The 19,547-nt window shown below is 43.3% G+C and overlaps 1 protein-coding gene across 1 annotated transcript in view; it reads right to left on the bottom strand.

Moving 5' to 3' along the window:
* PDIA5 (protein disulfide isomerase family A member 5) overlaps positions 1-19,547 on the bottom strand; it is an 828,396-nt gene that overhangs the window by 750,716 nt on the left and 58,133 nt on the right. The gene's annotated exons all lie outside the window — the stretch shown is intronic.

Here is a 19,547-nt window from a genome sequence, read left to right on the forward strand (position 1 = left end):
CCAAAGTGGTGTCCATTTCTGGTTTCTGTCAAAAAAAATCACTGGCAGCAGCAGTGGAAAAAATGTACCTTGCTTCATCTAACTTTGACTTTACCTTTTTTAGGGTCGAGCCTGCGTAGCATGCGCTCGCACATGCGTATCGCAGCGAGACGCTTTTGTATTTAAAAAAGGGCTCGGAGCCCTGTCAACTTCACGTCAGTGTTTTTTATTGGTTCGTGGGCTTGCCTAATAAAATCTGCTTGCTTTCATTAGTCGAAGGCAAGCATACGTCATTTTTTTTCTGGTGGCTAGCCCTCCTCGAGCGCAGAGACCAAGTACAGAAAACATGCGAGGCTCGCTGTTTTCCATCGGGCTCGTGGACTTCTTTTTCTCTCGTTTTTGAGCGCGATCTCGCTTGGCAGAAGTCGAGCGCTTTACATAGTTAATTTCACTTTTTCGGGTTGTGTACATAAATGCACTTTTGCCCGATAGGTGAAAAGTCGGGTTAGGAGTTTACAACGCGATCAGCTCTAACATGAGCAAACGCGAGACCCGTTGCATTGTAAATGCTTGTTATAAGATGTCTGAGATTTGTCAGTTTGCAAGGCAAGTTAGATAAGTTGCTCACATCTCACGCCGAAGATTACCAAAGCACACTCCTTGACCCCTGGCCAGGCTTTAATAGAGTGAGACACACTATTTTTTAATGCCTGAAGAGTGAATGTAAATCTTGTAAGCAGGGGTTGAAGTGATGACCATTCTACAGAAAGCCAGAAAACAGTCTTTCACCCCTTGAATATCTCAGGGGCAAATACCCTGGCGGTCATTCTACCCTCTTTTACTCTTCAACATCTGTACGTGCCTACTGAACAGTGTACACGACAATTACAAACAAATGCTCCTTTTTGATACCAAGATAGACCTAGAGGATGAATTAGAAACTGAATGATATTAAAAGGCACATGGACAAAGCATATTTCAACAGAGATCATGGAGCTAGGGGTTGCTAGAACATAGGTCTTCCTTTTTAAATGCCTTCCTTCTGAATAAATAGTCCCAGCAGCGAAAGGATGGAATTTTTTGCATTTTTCATTCAGCGCTTGCATCAGCTCATCCGATCCGTAAAGGTGTCAATGGCACTATAATCCCTACCCTCAATGGGCAAACATGACCCTTCAATTGTTCAAATCAACCATTGAAAGTAACTGACAAAGGCCCTAGCTATTGTGTATCTGGATTAATGCAAAATGACCTACAATGCAGTGAGCAAAAAAAAAAAAAAAAAAGATATAGGAATTATCGAATTCAAATATCCTGACCTTGTCAAACGGAATTACCCAAACCCATTTTTTAAGCCCTCCAATGCATCACACACGAGGCCAAATAGAGTACATACTAGATAATCATCAGCAGAAAGTAATCCTGCTCTACCTGCCAACCAGGCCACTGACATTTGTTGTGACCTCGACCAATTACCTACTATTCCTGCTATGGTGACAGCAAAACTACAAAAAGGCAAAGGTCTGTCAATGGTCTGGGTCTCTACGTTCAACTCCACCATTTGTCAATGGAGAGGAGAGTGCAGTTTAAGGTCTTCCAGACCGTAAGGCCATCTCTCCTACCACTGGGCCACCTTCCTCACTTCTAACACAGACAATTTGTTTGAACACTTCCACAAACTGGAGCGGTTTGTTAAAAGCTCTTACGACAATAATCTATCCCGTGCTCCAAAATAAATTGAAGACTTTCCTGTGTCTCAAAGTCTTCATGCAGTGCTGCTTTACAACTAATTTACAACATCACAGTTAACAGTGCACACAATTCCCCAAACAATCTCCAAGAGGAAGAAATTTAGGAACGCTTTGCTTGGACTGCTAATGCAAGGAAGTGGTATGTATTTGTTAGGTTCGGATTGCAGAACCTAATCAACTGCTGTTGAAAACTCCTGAAAACAGACTTGTTCAGACAAGCCTCCAATTAAGCCTGGTCATCATATGACAGTATCCAGTGATTAATGGAAAGACAATCTTCATGAAGCTCCAACCAATCAAAGATGGCACGTCAACCTTGCCCCCTATCTTGTATCAACCTTCAATTCGACCCATCTCGCTTTCTCTTTCTAATAGTCGCTCCGCAGCCACTGTTCATTGCCAGTTGGGAGTGTTTGATTCCAGACATCCCCTTCTTTAACCTTTTTAGGTGGCCCAGGCACCTGAAATTTGCTACCCAGCCACTGCATGCTGCAAGTCCACTTTTGTACACGTTTTGTTTTTATTTACTGCTCCAAGATGGGCGTTTACCATGTTGGTACAGTAAATACATTTTAAACATCAGATGCCACCAGCTGATTTAGATAACTTAGTAAGTCATTATTCCAATCATTGGTAAAACTACCCAAGTTTTGCTTAATGACACAAACAGGCACACGTGTGATGAAGTATGAGAGCATATACATCAACACATTTTGAGGCCAGGTGATAGGCCTTTCACCCAGTCTTCTTCAATCATTGATCTGTTGTTAAGTCGTTCACATTTTTCCACCCAGTCCAGCAAAAAGCACGAGGCAATGGGTAAGCCCACTTCAGTCACTAGCAAACATCACTGTCAGTGACAACATTCTGCTCTTTTACAAAAAGCACATGCATAAACAAAGACATTTGTTTCATTGCAGGGTTCTGTTATGGAAATGTGTGGTTTTTTAAACCAAAAATAATGTCATAAATTTTTTAAAATATTGGCAAGGGCCAGCTGTTTCCTCAACAATAAAGTGTTTCAAAACTCACAGCAGCCAACCCCATACCTGTGGGTTTCGCCACTGCCTTTTTGTTTTGCTTTGCAGATGCTGTTCACCATTGGCAATAACCTTGTAAGGTCAAAACCTACCAGAAAGCACAGATGTCTGGTTGCAAAGACATATTGGGGACATGTTCAGAGCCTTCATAGGCATGCTGGTGGTCAGAAGTCAAATAGGCAATTAAGAGGCCTTACATTTTTGTTTTTATCTTGTCACATTTGTTGTACGTTGAAAGCCAGATATCAAATGTAAAGGACTGCCTTAGGACAAATTGCTGTTTGGTCTTTTTAAATGGAGGTTGATGTTTAGCTTTCTTTCTCTGAAAGCAAAGTGAGGGGAGTCTCTAAAGTGAACTTTGTGGCAATCTTGCTGGGTATGGAAAGCGTCAAAGAAAAGGTCGTAGGATGTAATATATTTTTGGAACATAATGACATGTAACTAACTGTACAAATATTTCAGAACTCATCAATCAGAAAAACCCAAATAAAGTCATTTAAAAAAAAATCGGAAGTGTGAGGGAAACAAAGATTTTAATATGATCAAAGCAAATCAAATACACTAGGTGATGCAGAGATTAAATATTCCTGAACTCGATAGCAACATATTATTATTGGTGCACTGTATCATCACTAAAACTGTATGTCTATGCAAATTTAGTGGTCATTTCAATGGGAAATGCGGTGTCTGTGAATGACAGTGTGCTACCACACTGTATTCTAGTGACATGTGAGAGTGCTTCAAAATGTACCACCAGCTACATACTACATCCGTACCACTCTCCTAGTAAATACATCTGCTATCCGTACCAATGTCTAACACATGGATATTTCACAATTCATATGACTTCAGTGATGTAACATTAATAGTAGGACCACTACTTTGAAAATTGTTCCAGCACCACTGGTGCATGCCTACTGCGAACTGTCATTCACAGATGAGTCTCTGTTGGTACACTTATTTTCTAAGATTTGGATTCTACGCAGGACTTGAAGGAAGAAGTGTACTGTAATTTACACAACATTTCTTCAAACATCTAGCACACACTTCTCAGCTTTTACTTCAGCATTGAGTGTTAACACAAGTGCTGAAAAAAGGCTTAACTTCACAAATTAAGCAAATAAATAGATTACTGTATTATCATCTGTAATATACATCTCAAGAAAACATTATAACAGATGTTAATAGGATCGCCTGAAAGCAGAGCAGAGACAAATTCCGTGGACTTTTCCAAAGAATCTAAAACTACAGTGACATAATCAAATGCAATAAATGAAGTGCACAAAGACATTATAAACTACAATTAGAAGAACCACGTAATATGTTCCTCTTCACAGCAACAGTAATAGTGAACGTCTGGACAAAGCAGCAGCCTTTGTCAAAGTTTTTATAGCACTTGCCACCTTAACTGAGCCTGTTTCTAGGCATTCCTAATCTTTACAGATAAGGGAATAAAGGAATAAGGAGATTGTGAGGCTTAAGATTCCATTTCATTCCAATTCAATAATCAAGTTACTTCCTTTGCACACCTGACTCGCTTAAGGTAGCGATAACAAGCAGAGAGGGCTTACCGCACGGTGTGGTACAGTGACAGCGAACCAGATACACTATAGCACATTACTGTCAAATCTGTGACTCTTCTAGAGACACGGGGCATAATTTAGAGGGCAGTATGAAATGAAACCCTCAAAATAACTCCATGGTTCACAGTCCATACCATGCATGTGGTTCGCTCCTCCTGACCTCCACCCTGCCAGCATCAAGGCAACCCCTGGCTACACCACAGACCATACGTTTTGGCATCTAGAAAAAGTTTGAGGTTACTCGTGGTGTACAGCAAGCATCACTAAAAACCACTGGCAAAGCTAATAGGTCCCAAAGGGAAGACCTGCCAACCAGGATACTGACATTGGATTGTCAAAGTTGTTTCTTCAGGCTGACGATGCAGAAAAAAAACACAGTGGCAAAGCCAAAGTGCAAATCGTAACGGCTTTGACAGTTCTTAATTCATTTACTAATCCTTAACAAACTCTGTAAGATGTTCATACAAAGAAAATTGGTATCATTAAGGTATTTGGGGTACCCAAAAAATCTTTTTGATACTGTGTTCATTTTTAAGATGTTAATTTTATTATATGTGTAATGCAAGCAAATAACTTAACATCATAACTATACCACAGTCCAATCCTGCTGCATACATAGGTGATGCATGTGATAAGATGTTGAATCTGAAGTAATAAAAGGCTGCTCGAACCCTGATTGTGATAATGTCTTAATTTTTCCAAATCAGCTTCAGGTAGATTCTTAGGCTCTGATATTCTTTGCAGACCCCAGTTCACAAACTGGGATTCTGGCCCACTTGATATTAACTCCCAAAGCATCCCAGTCGTTTTAAAGGATTTTACACACTAAATATATATGTCTTCAAAATTACCCATTCTTCATAGCAAGGGAACATCCTTTCACTTGCAGTAAGCATACAGATATTGAGGTTGTACATATGAGGCAAGCCTTAAAAAACACCTTTGAAACAAAAATGTTTTTTGTACTTGCAAAACCTGTCGATAGGCTCTTCGCAAATGTCAACATTCTGCAAATGTACCACAAGCGATTGCCAAAACAAATAAAGTGAACTATGAAAATGTGCCTAAAAGAGGAATGATAAACATTGTTTTCATATTCAGATCATAAACATTGTTTGGTGTATGCATAAAATGATAAAAAAACATTATTTGTTTCATTTCTATATATGTCTCTTCTTCCTCTGTTATAGCTGTCATTTTGGAAAATGGCAAAAGGGTTTCTCTAACGAGTTTTTTTCCAGTTTCTATAAGACTACTAGACCCCCAAAACCTATGTTCTGACAGCAAAATTAAGCATATAGGTTTCATGGTTGCTGGAATATTACAGTACCACTGCAATATATCTGCAATTTTTTAAAAAATGTTATCCAGAAAAATTTGGCCCGGATCAGCAATGTCTGCCCAAGCTAAATTGCTTCTCTAATGATCCAAAAACACAAATCTAAAATGAAAATATCTGGACTTCAATATTATTATTATTATTTTTTTATTTTTTTTTACAGAGGTATATCAGGGGGCTGGGATTATAAGGTCTTGAAGTGAAAGCATTCACAGCAAAACGAGCTCCTAGGGGGTAAAATAAGTTTGTGCTTTTTTATTACTGGAGGTTGCATTTTCAGTTGGACAAAAATACTGTTAAAACTACAGGCATTATAAATATTTTAATCCACACTTTTTTGAAACTGGTAATTTACATAAATTTAAAATAGCATTTTTCTCCTTAAAGCATCTCTTCAGATACAACATTAAGAGCAACATAATTTCTTTTGCCAAATCACTCTTGATATGCAGGGCTGTTCAAAGCTGCTAGCTTATGCTCTCTTACACTTCTTCATCCATCACAGTGCCAATCGCTGTGTCCCATGACACGATAACAGCACGTCAGGAGTCATCACTCAAGACATGGAAAACTCCCAATATAGGATCAAAGCAAAGACAGGCCACTTTCAGCTAAACACCCTACATGGAGTAGCATCCTACCCATGCAGGCAAGCAGTTCAGTGCCCCATATAAGGGTAGTAAGTGCTATAGAAATGCTGCAACACGATACAAGGTGACTGAGCAGGAGTTATCAGTAGGGCAGTGCAGTTGACGATTTATGCAGATTATTATTTATGTATCCTGGTATTCTTGACTTCGCTCTGTTATATTTTCTTCATTACAGGTAGTGAACTTAGGCTAATGTGCCGTCAGGCTAGAGTTCCAAAGTGCAGGCATTTAGAGACATGGAGAAGCAGCCATGCACAATATCCATATAAAAGGTCAAACCAGCTGATTATTAAAAACATGTATGCTAATTTATAGATTGTATTACTATCCGGAAGAAATGAAAATATCTTGGCAATAATTATTCTAGATGTTTTGACAACAATGTGAAATCAGAAGCCTGCGGTTTTCACATCAACTTCAAATGCCAAATACTATACATGCATTTGGTGCTTAATCTGGACCAGTGGCTGCAGGTGTTGCAGACCGGCCATAATTTTCAGGGACCATGACATCTTTGTCATCATCAAACTTTGACCCAGAGCAAGAGAGGGCAAGGAAGAGAGGGCAAGGAAGAGAGGGCAGAAATAATGCGCAAGCGAAGGATAGAAAACTCTAACAAAGGGAGAAAACTGTGAAATTAACAGTGAACATAACAATTTTAAGAATGGGGTATTTACGTAGAAAGTATAATGTAGTTGTAGAAAGAGACATGAGGTAGATTCAAGACCAGGCAGCGTTTGCACATACCAACCCCAGCAATGAGCTGCAAAGGTTGATGACAACTAATAAAACAAGCATTTGCAATGCAACGGGTTTCGCATTTGTCCGAATTACAGCTATTACCAGTTGTAAACTCCCAACCGGATTTTTCTTGCCACGTTGAAAGAAAAAAACAGCACGATCGTGCTGCTACAGTTCACTCCTAATGAAACCTATTGGCAAAAGTGCAATTATGTACGTAACCGGCAAAAGTGCAATTAACTATGTAAGAGGGTCGATGTCATGAAAAGCGCTCGACTTCTGTCAAGCGAGATCGCGCTGCGAAAATAGAGAAAATGTAGTCCACAAACCTGACGGGAAACAGCGAGCCTTGCATGTTTTCAGTACTGCGCTCGAGGAGGGCTAACCACCGGAAAAGGCATGACGTATGCATGCCTTCCACTAATGAAAGCAGGCAGATTTTAACAGGCAAGCCCTCGAACCAATGAAAGACACTGATGTGACATGGACAGGGCAAAGAGCCCTTTTCTAACTCCTAAAGCGTCTCGCAAGCGATACGCCTGCGCATGCGACGCAGGCTTGAACCTAAAAAACATGTCCATGCAGTTTCCTTTTTACATTAAGCACTTGATCAACTGGAAAGATGCAAGTAAGTGCACAAACTTAATTTGTTATATAAATATGAAGCTCCCTTCTCTTTTTTGCCATCTCAGAAACATTTTTTGAGTTTAATATTTTTAACAACTACTATTTTAGATGTTTTTTAATGCAAGAAGTTGCTCGAGAAATTGGTTGCACATCCTAGGATCAAGCAAATGAGTAGGGGTGGGCAAAAATTCCACTCCGTCCGAGGAGTTCGCGGAAATTTGCATACTCTGCGTTCCAATTGGAGCACGGAGATCCAGCAAAACTCCACGAACTACCACATGGTGGAGTTTTTTCTCAAGCGCAGCTAGCCATCGTTAAGTTGGCGAGCAAGAATTTGCATCCCAGTGCGATTTTTGGATGCTAGAACGCCTGCAAGCAAGATTTCTCAATGCATGTGGTCGCAGCAAGTCGCAACCATTCTGCTGCTTGAGTGGAAAATGTATTCAAGTGGCAGAAAGAAGCAGCGCCCCCTGACCAGGGGGGGGTGGGGGGGGGGGCACTACAGTCAAATTTTAAATAAGCACTAATTGTATACTGCATTTACCATGATGCAAAGGGATGAACTCTGCTGGGATGTGAGGCAGTTTGCTTCCAACCCCTCTTCTGTCTAAAAGGCTCCCTGGAGCCAGAAAGATGATGAGCTTTGGAGATGCACCTGTGTGCTTATGAGTGGTACTGTGACCTGTGAAGATTTAGGTTGCATTTCCAGCAACCCCAGATGTAATTTTGCTGCTCTGTATTGATGAAGGATGAAAACCAGAGACACATACATGTATCTAGAGATATACAGCACTATGTGCGCCACCTTTGGTGAAACACTATAATCACATTTGAATTAAGTGCAAATTATGTACCGCAATTACCATAATACAAAGGGGCGGATTGTGCTGTGAGGCAGTGTGCTCCAAACTCCCCTTCTGTATGTCATTAATCTGTCGAGGTCAAAGACGTTGACACTCTAAATGATGGTTTATTTAGAACCAGTAAAGTAAGATAGCCCATAGAAGCATCGTAGACTGCAATGGTCTCTTTTTGACAGTATCTGCTTTAAAAAAAAAATCATTAAAAGACCAGGCAGATCTAGACATCGTACAAAATGATAATTTTAAGACCTAAAACGCTGGGATCGAATCAGACCCTCATGCTTTATTACCCTTGTTCAAGTTCTGTCTGCATTTCAACCCAAAACCTACAGTCTGAGGTTTGCGAGGTTCAATGAAGGCCTGCTGTAGGCAGTGGAAGAAACCTGCGATCCATTAGAGAGTTTCAAACAGAAACCTACATCCAGCTGCCACCGTATTACTAACCATGAAATCGTCGGCAATGTACCTGGCACACAAAGGTATTTTACAAATTCTACAACTGCCTACTGTGTGGGCACTAAATGCTCTGCTCACGTGTCTGAGAAGAAAAAACACAACGTATCCTCAGAAGCAAACAATGTACTTTTCTGCTTTCTTCAAACTGCTCAGTTAAAAACGCAGTGGGGACACGAGAGGACTTTTATTGAGCAATTATGCTGCAGACGAGTGTACTTTATGTGAAGTACATGTAGTGTGTTGATTTTCCCTCAGTACCAAAGACTTATCATTTTGTCTGCATGCGAGGCAGGATATCGAACTTTTCCTTGCTTTTTTCCTCATGAGGAAGCTGGGCGTTAATCTTAATGATCAGTAAACAACTCAGTGCCGACATACAGCGGAAATGTGGGATCAACAATTACAGACGGACATCTCCTCCTACTCTATAGCTCTTAACGTAGCACACATGCATGGTAAGAGGTAATAGTCTGGCACTGACAACCAGCCTTTTGACTTTGTCAATGCTTGTTTTATTTTTGGCTTAACTTTATTGTTGGGGAAGCTGTTGGGTTCCTATTAAAAAAATGAAATATCAACAAATAAAAAACTGGCTTAAATTAAACATTTTCTTTGGTCCTTAAAAAAAATATTTAAAAAATTTAAAAGATCACACATTGCCACAGTTGTCCTGGCACTGAAGGGTACTACTACTGAAAGGAATGTGCTCCTTGTGAAACGGCAAAATACTGTCACTACCAGTGAAGTCAGACAATTGCTAAAGTGGGCTGACGTTTTCCTTAATGCTGCAGACCCATGGACGAAGAGGGCTGGCTGAAAGCCCCTATGGCAGTATAGTAGACATTTATTTTAGGAAAATCAAAAGATTTTCGGTAGCACCAGACCTAAAAAGAGTTGTATAACGCAGTGTAAGTCTCAATCCCCTATCAAGAAAAGGCCTGATTATTCATTGTGAAGGAGGTGCAAACAACTTGAAATTTGCCTTCTTGACCAAACCTCTGCAAATTTTCTCTGGCTGTAGTATTGTAGCCCTTGCTTAGTTCCCAGCACACTTTTCAACCTACGCTCCTTGTACTCCCTTGTGTCTGTCTCAGGCCATGATAACTAATTTAACAAGGTTAGCCTCGACACCCCTAGTGTCATGCATTATACATTCTGTGACGTTTTTGCACTTTTTTTCTATTTATTAAAATCCTCAGGGCTCTTACCTACTAATAAAATTACTGCAACTCCCAACATCTAGTGGTGACATCACAAACCTCTTAAAATCTGATCCTTTTTTTTTTTTAAAGAGATGCTTGGATGAATGAATGCAGGTCAGTAACATGCCACAGATGAGAAATTAAGCCCTGTGATTTGCAAATCATTTAAAGAAGGGGGGTTTATCAATCAGGCTGTTTTAGCCTTACACTTGGCCGCCTGTGGCATTTCCTCAGAAAGATGACTGGAAGCTCCATTTACAGATGTCATTCACCATTAGAAAGTACCTCGGAAATAGCTGCATTGCATTTACTTGGTATGAGCTCATCTCCCTTAAATATAGGTATGACTCAAACAGATAGGGCCTAGCAGCTCACTCCCAAAGAAGAAAGGGCCTTCAAACAAAGAAGATCTATTTCTCAGGATGGCATTAGCAGAAACGCCAAAATCAAGATGAGGCACCAAAGTGGAGCAGGATCCATAATTAAGGGAAACACAAGCATTCAGTCATTTAGAGTAAATGTCATTTCAGTTGCCTTTTTAGAAGGAGGCAGTTAGGGGAATTACGTACTTTTGCACCATCCAATGGTAGAAGCTCGGCGTGTGCTTTTATGACAAGCCTTAAGTGATGTTGTTTCAAGCGGTCATGAAATATATTTCCAACCAGTGGCATGTTCATGTGAGCGTAAGCCAGTTCCTTTCCTACCGAACCAAGCGTCCGTGCTCAGCGGTGTGGTGGGAGTGCGAAGAATCCTACCCATCTCCATCTTTACAACATGTTCCTGCAGATGCCCCAAGGCTCTAGCATGACCCTGGCAGACTTACAGAACCAGAATTGGCATATTTGAGATGCTACACAAACTTCAGGACGCCAGTGTATCAGAGAATGAAGTAAAAGGCAAATGCAATAATCATTCTGATGAGATCAGGAAACAACCCTAGGGGTGCCCAGAGCTGCCTAAGCTGGAGGCCAACTGGAATCCTTTGGTGTAGTACTAACTGATGAATAGGTGAACATTCAGAGAGCACTAAGATAATGAACGCTCAGTGGAAGATAAAGATCAGCTAACCGAAATTGGAACCTAAGACAAGGCGGACATCTGCATCGACATCCTTCACTTCAGAAAAGTAAGAAATAAACAGGACATAATTATATGCTACATCGCGCAATCAGATTATACCCTTTGATGTTTTACACCACACCTGTGTTTTGAAAAATCATAATCTTAACCAGAGCAAAATTCGAACTCCCTTTAAAGTAATTATGTTGATCATGAACTTTAATGAAGTACCAAATATTGGTAGCAATAAAAATAAAAGTGCCAGCGATCTGAAGATATATTCAATGCAATAAAAAAAAACTTTTTTAGGAAATGGTGGTCTCTCAACATATCAAATTTAATGTTTTATGGAAATGCATGTGGGATAAGCAGATTTTAAATAATTTGTCATGCTTCCTGTGTATTCTCTCTCATGACAAGCTAACGAAATAATGAATTTCATTTTGTCGGTACATGGGTAGGTACACTCGAAGGTGCATGTAACCTGTTAAGTCTAGCAGACAAAATGATAATGAGAGCAGTAGCATGTGCTAAAGCTGTACTTTTTAGGCATTGGGAGCCCTCGAGGAAACCAACTGAAGAAACGTGGCATGAGGTGGATAAGTCACTTAAGACAAGTGTAGAGAAGGCATTCTGCATCGTTGAAAATAGTGTTGTTCTTGCTATTTTGACCGCCCGAATACCGCACCATATCCCTCCTGTTAACAGCCAGCATTACACTACAGAGCAGAAGCTTTTACCAATCCAGCGACACTTTGTCCCAGACACCCAGGGAAACCAATCAGGGAGTGAGCACCAGGACCTCTTCCACCACCACCCCTTGATCATACCCCAGAGCCCATCCTCTCCCTAAAGAGCTTCATGTGCAGGCACCTCCAAAGCGTGTGGATCAATGTACCCTGCTGCCCACAGGCCCTCACGCATCTCCTCATCACCCAGAGCCACGTGCGCATGTAATATGCCCTGAGCAGCAGCTTTAACTGAATAAGGCACACCCCGGCCTGGATAGTCACCTACCCGGGATACCTACAGGCCGCTCCCCACTTGTCGTCCTCCCAGCACTCACTTAGGTGCTGCAACAGTGCCCCTATATTGGTAACCAGTAGAAATTAACTGTGAGACAGCATACTGGCAAAGCAGAGAGGCCAACACTTGGCAAGCCCTGCAGACAGGGGATCCTCCGCCTCAAGATAGCCCTAATCTGCAGGTAACATAGAAACTGTCCCCCTAGCATCAGGTATTGATCCTCCGGGTCTACTTAACTCAGCCAATCCTTGCCACCCGCAAAGGTCCCGCACCTTGGAGATGCCAATAGGATCCCAGCACCCTTGAACAGACACCTTGCAGAGCTCTGCCAGCACCTCGGGGTCCCATAACGGTGTCTCGAGGGTTAACCAATTCAATCAGCACATCTCATGCCATCAGGTGGCTGTTGGCTCCGGGAGGGCCACACCCTCCCTGCTCCACAGACCCATTGCGTGAAGCCAAACAGGCCGCTGGGCGGCCTTCAGTGTCAGCTCCTCCCGATCCGCAAAAGATTAATCATTGACCAGAAACAAGTGAGTTGCCCAGTAATATAACTGCAAATCCTGAAGGGCAACGCCCCCATTCTCTGGATGGCGCTCCAATGCACTAAGAGTGATTCTCGGGGCACCCCCATCCCAGAGAAGAGCCTGACCCGTCACCAAGAAAGAAAATACAGTCTAGAACCTCAAACAAGAAGTTTTGCACCACTTAGCGGAACTTGGGGAGATAGATCATCATGTCTCTACCTCCTCTATGACCTGTGAAAGGCAATTCACCAAGACCTTGGCAAGCAGCTTGGTCTCCACATTCATAAGGGAAATCAGCCGCTATGAAGCGCACTCCTCAGGGGGCTTTCCAGGTTTATGGCTCAAGTCAATCTGTGCCTGCCAGAGGCCCCATGCAAGCTCCCCTCCCCTGCCCCTGACAGAGCCTCACAAAACAGAATGTGTAGGGGCTTAATGCTTCCTTCAAGAGACAGAATGTGTAAAGAATGTGAAGATAACAAGCTAAGGCCTGGATTATCACCACAGGCCTTTCCACCCTCTCCTCCAGCGGCGTGCAAACAGCCAGAATCCACTGTTGGCCCTCCTCCTCTTTGGCCAACCAGGCCATAAGCTTCCTTGCCTTATTTGCTGCCTTATAGTCCCTAATCAGCTGCACCTGGTACAGGGTCCTTGCCTCCTGGTGGACCAGCCGCCTATAGTCCTCCCAGAACTAGGTCAAAGACCGAGCCCGCTCTGGCAACTCCACATAAATGGCCTCTCCATCAGACAGCTCCCTCTCTAGCTACACCACCTTATGATGTCTCTCCCTGTTCTTGCCTGCCATATTCACAATTACCTGACCCTGGAGCACTGTCTTATACACCTTCCAAATTACCGCCCCGGAGGACACCAATCCCTCATTCTCAGACACCTCCAAAATGTGGTGACTGGTTTGCCCAGTTCGTCAACTCCCATGGATCCACCTGCCAACCCGAACTGGGACATGGCCAAGAGCAGAGAGCTCCGTAACAATCAAGGAGTAATCTGAAACGACCCTAGACAAGTAGGCAGTGTTCCTAGATCTAAAACACTGTGAGCCAGGCGGGCTAGTGATCTAGAGATACTAGTAGCGTACGAAAATTGCTGCTCCCCCAGGTGTGTCACTCGCCAAAGATCCTCTAGCTCCTTAGAACCCATGATCGAGTGAAGTCTTGGGTCATCCTTGGGTGTGCCCCATCCACACCATGCAACCTTCTTACCCATGCAATATCAGGTTGAGGTCACAAAGCCTCTGGGCAAACACTGTAGGAAAGTACCATCTTGCCTGGCATGTTACCCCCATTTTTCACTGTATATATGTTGTTTTAGTTGTATGTGTCACTGGGACCCTGGTAACCCAGGGCCCCAGTGCTCATAAGTGTGCCTGAATGTGTTACCTGTGTAGTGACTAACTGTCTCACTGAGGCTCTGCTAATCAGAACCTCAGTGGTTATGCTCTCTCATTTCTTTCCAAATTGTCACTAACAGGCTAGTGACCATTTTTACCAATTTACATTGGCTTACTGGAACACCCTTATAATTCTCTAGTATATGGTACTGAGGTACCCAGGGTATTGGGGTTCCAGGAGATCCCTATGGGCTGCAGCATTTCTTTTGCCACCCATAGGGAGCTCTGACAATTCTTACACAGGCCTGCCACTGCAGCCTGAGTGAAATAACGTCCACGTTATTTCACAGCCATTTTACACTGCACTTAAGTAACTTATAAGTCACCTATATGTCTAACCTTTACCTGGTAAAGGTTAGGTGCAAAGTTACCTAGTGTGTGTGGGCACCCTGGCACTAGCCAAGGTGCCCCCACATTGTTCAGAGCCAATTCCCTGAACTTTGTGAGTGCGGGGACACCATTACACGCGTGCACTACATATAGGTCACTACCTATATGTAGCTTCACAATGGTAACTCCGAATATGGCCATGTAACATGTCTATGATCATGGAATTGCCCCCTCTATGCCATCCTGGCATAGTTGGCACAATCCCATGATCCCAGTGGTCTGTAGCACAGACCCTGGTACTGCCAAACTGCCCTTCCTGGGGTTTCACTGCAGCTGCTGCTGCTGCCAACCCCTCAGACAGGCATCTGCCCTCCTGGGGTCCAGCCAGGCCTGGCCCAGGATGGCAGAACAAAGAACTTCCTCTGAGAGAGGGTGTGACACCCTCTCCCTTTGGAAAATGGTGTGAAGGCAGGGGAGGAGTAGCCTCCCCCAGCCTCTGGAAATGCTTTGTTGGGCACAGATGTGCCCAATTCTACATAAGCCAGTCTACACCGGTTCAGGGGACCCCTTAGCCATGCTCTGGCGCGAAACTGGACAAAGGAAAGGGGAGTGACCACTCCTCTGACCTGCACCTCCCCTGGAAGGTGTCCAGAGCTCCTCCAGTGTGCTCCAGACCTCTGCCATCTTGGAAACAGAGGTGCTGCTGGCACACTGGACTGCTCTGAGTGGCCAGTGCCACCAGGTGACGTCAGAGACTCCTTGTGATAGGCTCCTTCAGGTGTTGCTAGCCTATCCTCTCTCCTAGGTAGCCAAACCCTCTTTTCTGGCTATTTAGGGTCTCTGTCTCTGGGGAAACTTTAGATAACGAATGCAAGAGCTCATCCGAGTTCCTCTGCATCTCTCTCTTCACCTTCTGCCAAGGAATCGACTGCTGACCGCGCTGGAAGCCTGCAAACCTGCAACATAGTAGCAAAGACGACTACTGCAACTCTGTAACGCTGATCCTGCCGCCTTCTCGACTGTTTTCCTGCTTGTGCATGCTGTGGGGGTAGCCTGCCTCCTCTCTGCACCAGAAGCTCCGAAGAAATCTCCCGTGGGTCGACGGAATCTTCCCCCTGCAACCGCAGGCACCAAAAAGCTGCATTACCGGTCCCTTGGGTCTCCTCTCAGCACGACGAGCGAGGTCCCTCGAATCCAGCGACTCTGTCCAAGTGACCCCCACAGTCCAGTGACTCTTCAGTCCAAGTTTGGTGGAGGTAAGTCCTTGCCTCACCTCGCTGGGCTGCATTGCTGGGAACCGCGACTTTTGCAGCTACTCTGGCCCCTGTGCACTTCCGGCGGAAATCCTTTGTGCACAGCCAAGCCTGGGTCCACGGCACTCTAACCTGCATTGCACGACTTTCTAAGTTGGTCTTCGGCGACGTGGGACTCCCTTGTGCGACTTCGGGTGAGCACTGTTTCACGCATCCTCGTAGAGCCTGTTTCTGGCACTTCTCCGGGTGCTACCTGCTTCAGAGAGGGCTCCTTGTCTTGCTCGACGTCCCCTCTCTCTGCTGGTCCAATTTGCGACCTCCTGGTCCCTCCTGGGCCTCAGCAGCGTCCAAAAACGCTAACCGCACGATTTGCAGCTAGCAAGGCTTGTTGGCGTTCTTTCGGCGGGAAAACACTTCTGCACGACTCTCCACGGCGAGAGGGATCCGTCCACCAAAGGGGAAGTCTCTAGCCCTTTTCGTTCCTGCAGAAACCTCAGCTTCTTCTGTCCAGTAGAAGCTTCTTTGCACCCGCAGCTGGCATTTCCTGGGCATCTGCCCATCTCCGACTTGCTTGTGACTTTTGGACTTGGTCCCCTTGTTCCACAGGTACCCTAGATTGGAAATCCACAGTTGTTGCATTGTTGGTTTGTGTCTTTCCTGCATTATTCCTCTAACACGACTTCTTTGTCCTTAGGGGAACTTTAGTGCACTTTGCACTCACTTTTCAGGGTCTTGGGGAGGGTTATTTTTCTAACTCTCACTATTTTCTAATAGTCCCAGCGACCCTCCACAAGGTCACATAGGTTTGGGGTCCATTCGTGGTTCGCATTCCACTTTTGGAGTATATGGTTTGTGTTGCCCCTATCCCTATGTTTCCCCATTGCATCCTATTGTAACTATACATTGTTTGCACTGTTTTCTAAGACTATACTGCATATTTTTGCTATTGTGTATATATATCTTGTGTATATTTCCTATCCTCTCACTGAGGGTACACTCTAAGATACTTTGGCATATTGTCATAAAAATAAAGTACCTTTATTTTTAGTATAACTGTGTATTGTGTTTTCTTATGATATTGTGCATATGACACTAGGTGGTACTGTAGTAGCTTCACACGTCTCCTAGTTCAGCCTAAGCTGCTCTGCTAAGCTACCATTATCTAGCAGCCTAAGCTGCTAGACACCCTATACACTAATAAGGGATAACTGGGCCTGGTGCAAGGTGCAAGTACCCCTTGGTACTCACTACAAGCCAGTCCAGCCTCCTACAATCACCAATCTATTTCCCAAGCTCTCCAAGCCAGACCCTTGAAGTCTGGGAGGACAAAACCGGGAAGCCACTATCAGATTATCCCAATTCCACAAGCCACCAACCGCCGTCCAACAGCCAGACAAATCAGCCCAGGTGTGCATTATCTGGAATGGTGTGGACCTATGAACCAAAATTCCAATTCCCGGAACTCAGCCGAGTACCCAGTGTGGACCAAAGACCAAAACCTGCCCCTCCCAACAAAATCGCAGTGGGAAACTTTCAGGAGTGTTTCCTGCAGTAAGATCGGGTCCTGAGCCGGTCGTACAAAGTATTACTGCAGCACCCCCAGCTTTAGCTTGTTTCTAACCCCATTCACTTTCCAAGAGAGGACCTAAGGGAAGCGCTCCTGACTAGGTTATGGGAACCATCCTTGATAAAATTGTGTGTGCGCTGTGCCGCTCTGCTATCCCTATCTGTCACCTGGTTTCCACTGTAATGATTTATTTCTTCTTAAACAACCGAAATTATTTACTTTATAAAATGTGTATTTTTAAAACTGTCTTTTATACAAAATAAAAAAATAAGTCTACCAACATTTTGTAGCTGCTTGTGCTGCAACAATATAAAGCCTGTGCCTATACTGTTTCTCCTCTTTTACACTTACTAGTTTACAATGACAAGCCTCTGTCCGGAGGATGCAAACAGAATTACGCAGACCTGCATAAAGTCTATATTAGTCTTTTTGATTTTAACATTATTGCTAATCGGTGACATAATGAGCATGAAGTGTGGGCCGCGCATTGTGAATGGCGACCACATCTGGACAAATTAGGCTTTTCTCAACAGAACGGAATTGACAACTGATCATGCTTATGTATGCAGGTGAAATAATGAGCGTCGCACTTTCTGAACAACCTCCATCATGCCAAGAAGTCTATTCTGGTCACGAAAAACAGTGGACAAAGACATCTTGGACTGAGAGAATGCTTAAGCGTGTTGACTGATGTGTGGCCGATGACTAAAGTATATTCCTTGCCGACGAACATCTCATCTTTCCTGTTCGTGTCAGAGTATTTCTGTGAAAACCTAAGGTGCACCAGAAGTCCAAATTCACTGGACGGCCGTTGTGGTCGAATGGGAAAATGCATTTTCATTTCCGGAGCATTAGCGGGACAAACAAGAATCTGAACTAATGTGCCAGTTAACTGTGGAGTTTGAAGTGTCCTGAATGGAGCAGGCCACATCGCGCTGAAGGAGGCCAAGGACACACAGTTAGTGAGTAACTGAAGAAACGAAACGAGAAAACATGTTAGTAATTTTTGAGTACTGAAACATGTTAGTAATTTTTGAGTACTATATCGACACTTGTTCATATTGAGATTGCAGCCTTTATTTTATAGGCAGTAGAAAATCCCACAATAGATGAAGGCCAGCGTTTCTTTATTTGTATTCTCTGATTCCCACCATAGCTTAAGTATGTTAGAATATTGCAGACTGGTTATCTTCATTGATCAAGTGTGTTAGTTCACGGGAAACTGGCAGTTTAAATACTGCATTGTAACAGGTGAAGAGGTGAAGATGAGACTTGACAGTTATAGGTCTTGCAGTTGTAGACAGTGGTTACATTTGTTTTTGTTTTTTTAAAGTGCTGGGGCCCAAACATTTCTCAGAATCCCACCACAGACACTGCTACTGCCCAAAGTCAGGCTTGCGTAATACCAAGACTGCCTAGTCTGGATTCCACCTGACATCTCTGATTTTTCACCACACTTCTAGTCTCTTTATCACTCTCATACAAGATCTTTTTCTTGGCCCCTTTTCTGCCTCGCTCTTGTTTTCTGTCAAAGTCTGATGATGAAAAATAAGTCTTGATCCCCGAGCTTGAATGTCAATGGGCCCCCCCTTCAACCACTGACTTAAAGTAGGCACTGGCTTTCAAAGACCAGTAGTGGACAGCTCTAACTTGCAGTGGCCTTTGGGTCAGCCCATTGCTTACCATAGGTTGGCTTTGTCAATATCAACTGCACGCTTTTTAATCTGTGCCTTTATGTGAAGTTTACCAATAAATGAAGTGAGGCAAGTTAGGGAAAACGTAAGATGTTTGTTAGCAGACCATATCCACCATCTTCAGCCACCAACTGTTAACTAGAACTCCGTTGACAGGACACAGAACCTCCAACACCAACATTGTAAAACATCACATTTCTCCATTTTTAAACCAATATGAATAATCTGTGAAGGTGGATAATTTATTTTCTATTTTCATAGAACAAAGTATAAAATTAAAGCTTATAAAAGAAACAGAATAATAATAGCAATGGAATTAAATTACCCCAAAACTATACTATACAGACATATTGTAACTCAAACTCACATTGAAGCTTAACCCTATCATGCAGACTGCCAACAATCATGAGGTCAAATATATTGCTTAAAATATGTATGTTTTCATAATCGCTCTT

This window comes from Pleurodeles waltl, chromosome 3_1 (genome assembly GCF_031143425.1).
Source record: "Pleurodeles waltl isolate 20211129_DDA chromosome 3_1, aPleWal1.hap1.20221129, whole genome shotgun sequence".
Classification (NCBI taxonomy): Eukaryota; Metazoa; Chordata; class Amphibia; order Caudata; family Salamandridae; genus Pleurodeles; species Pleurodeles waltl.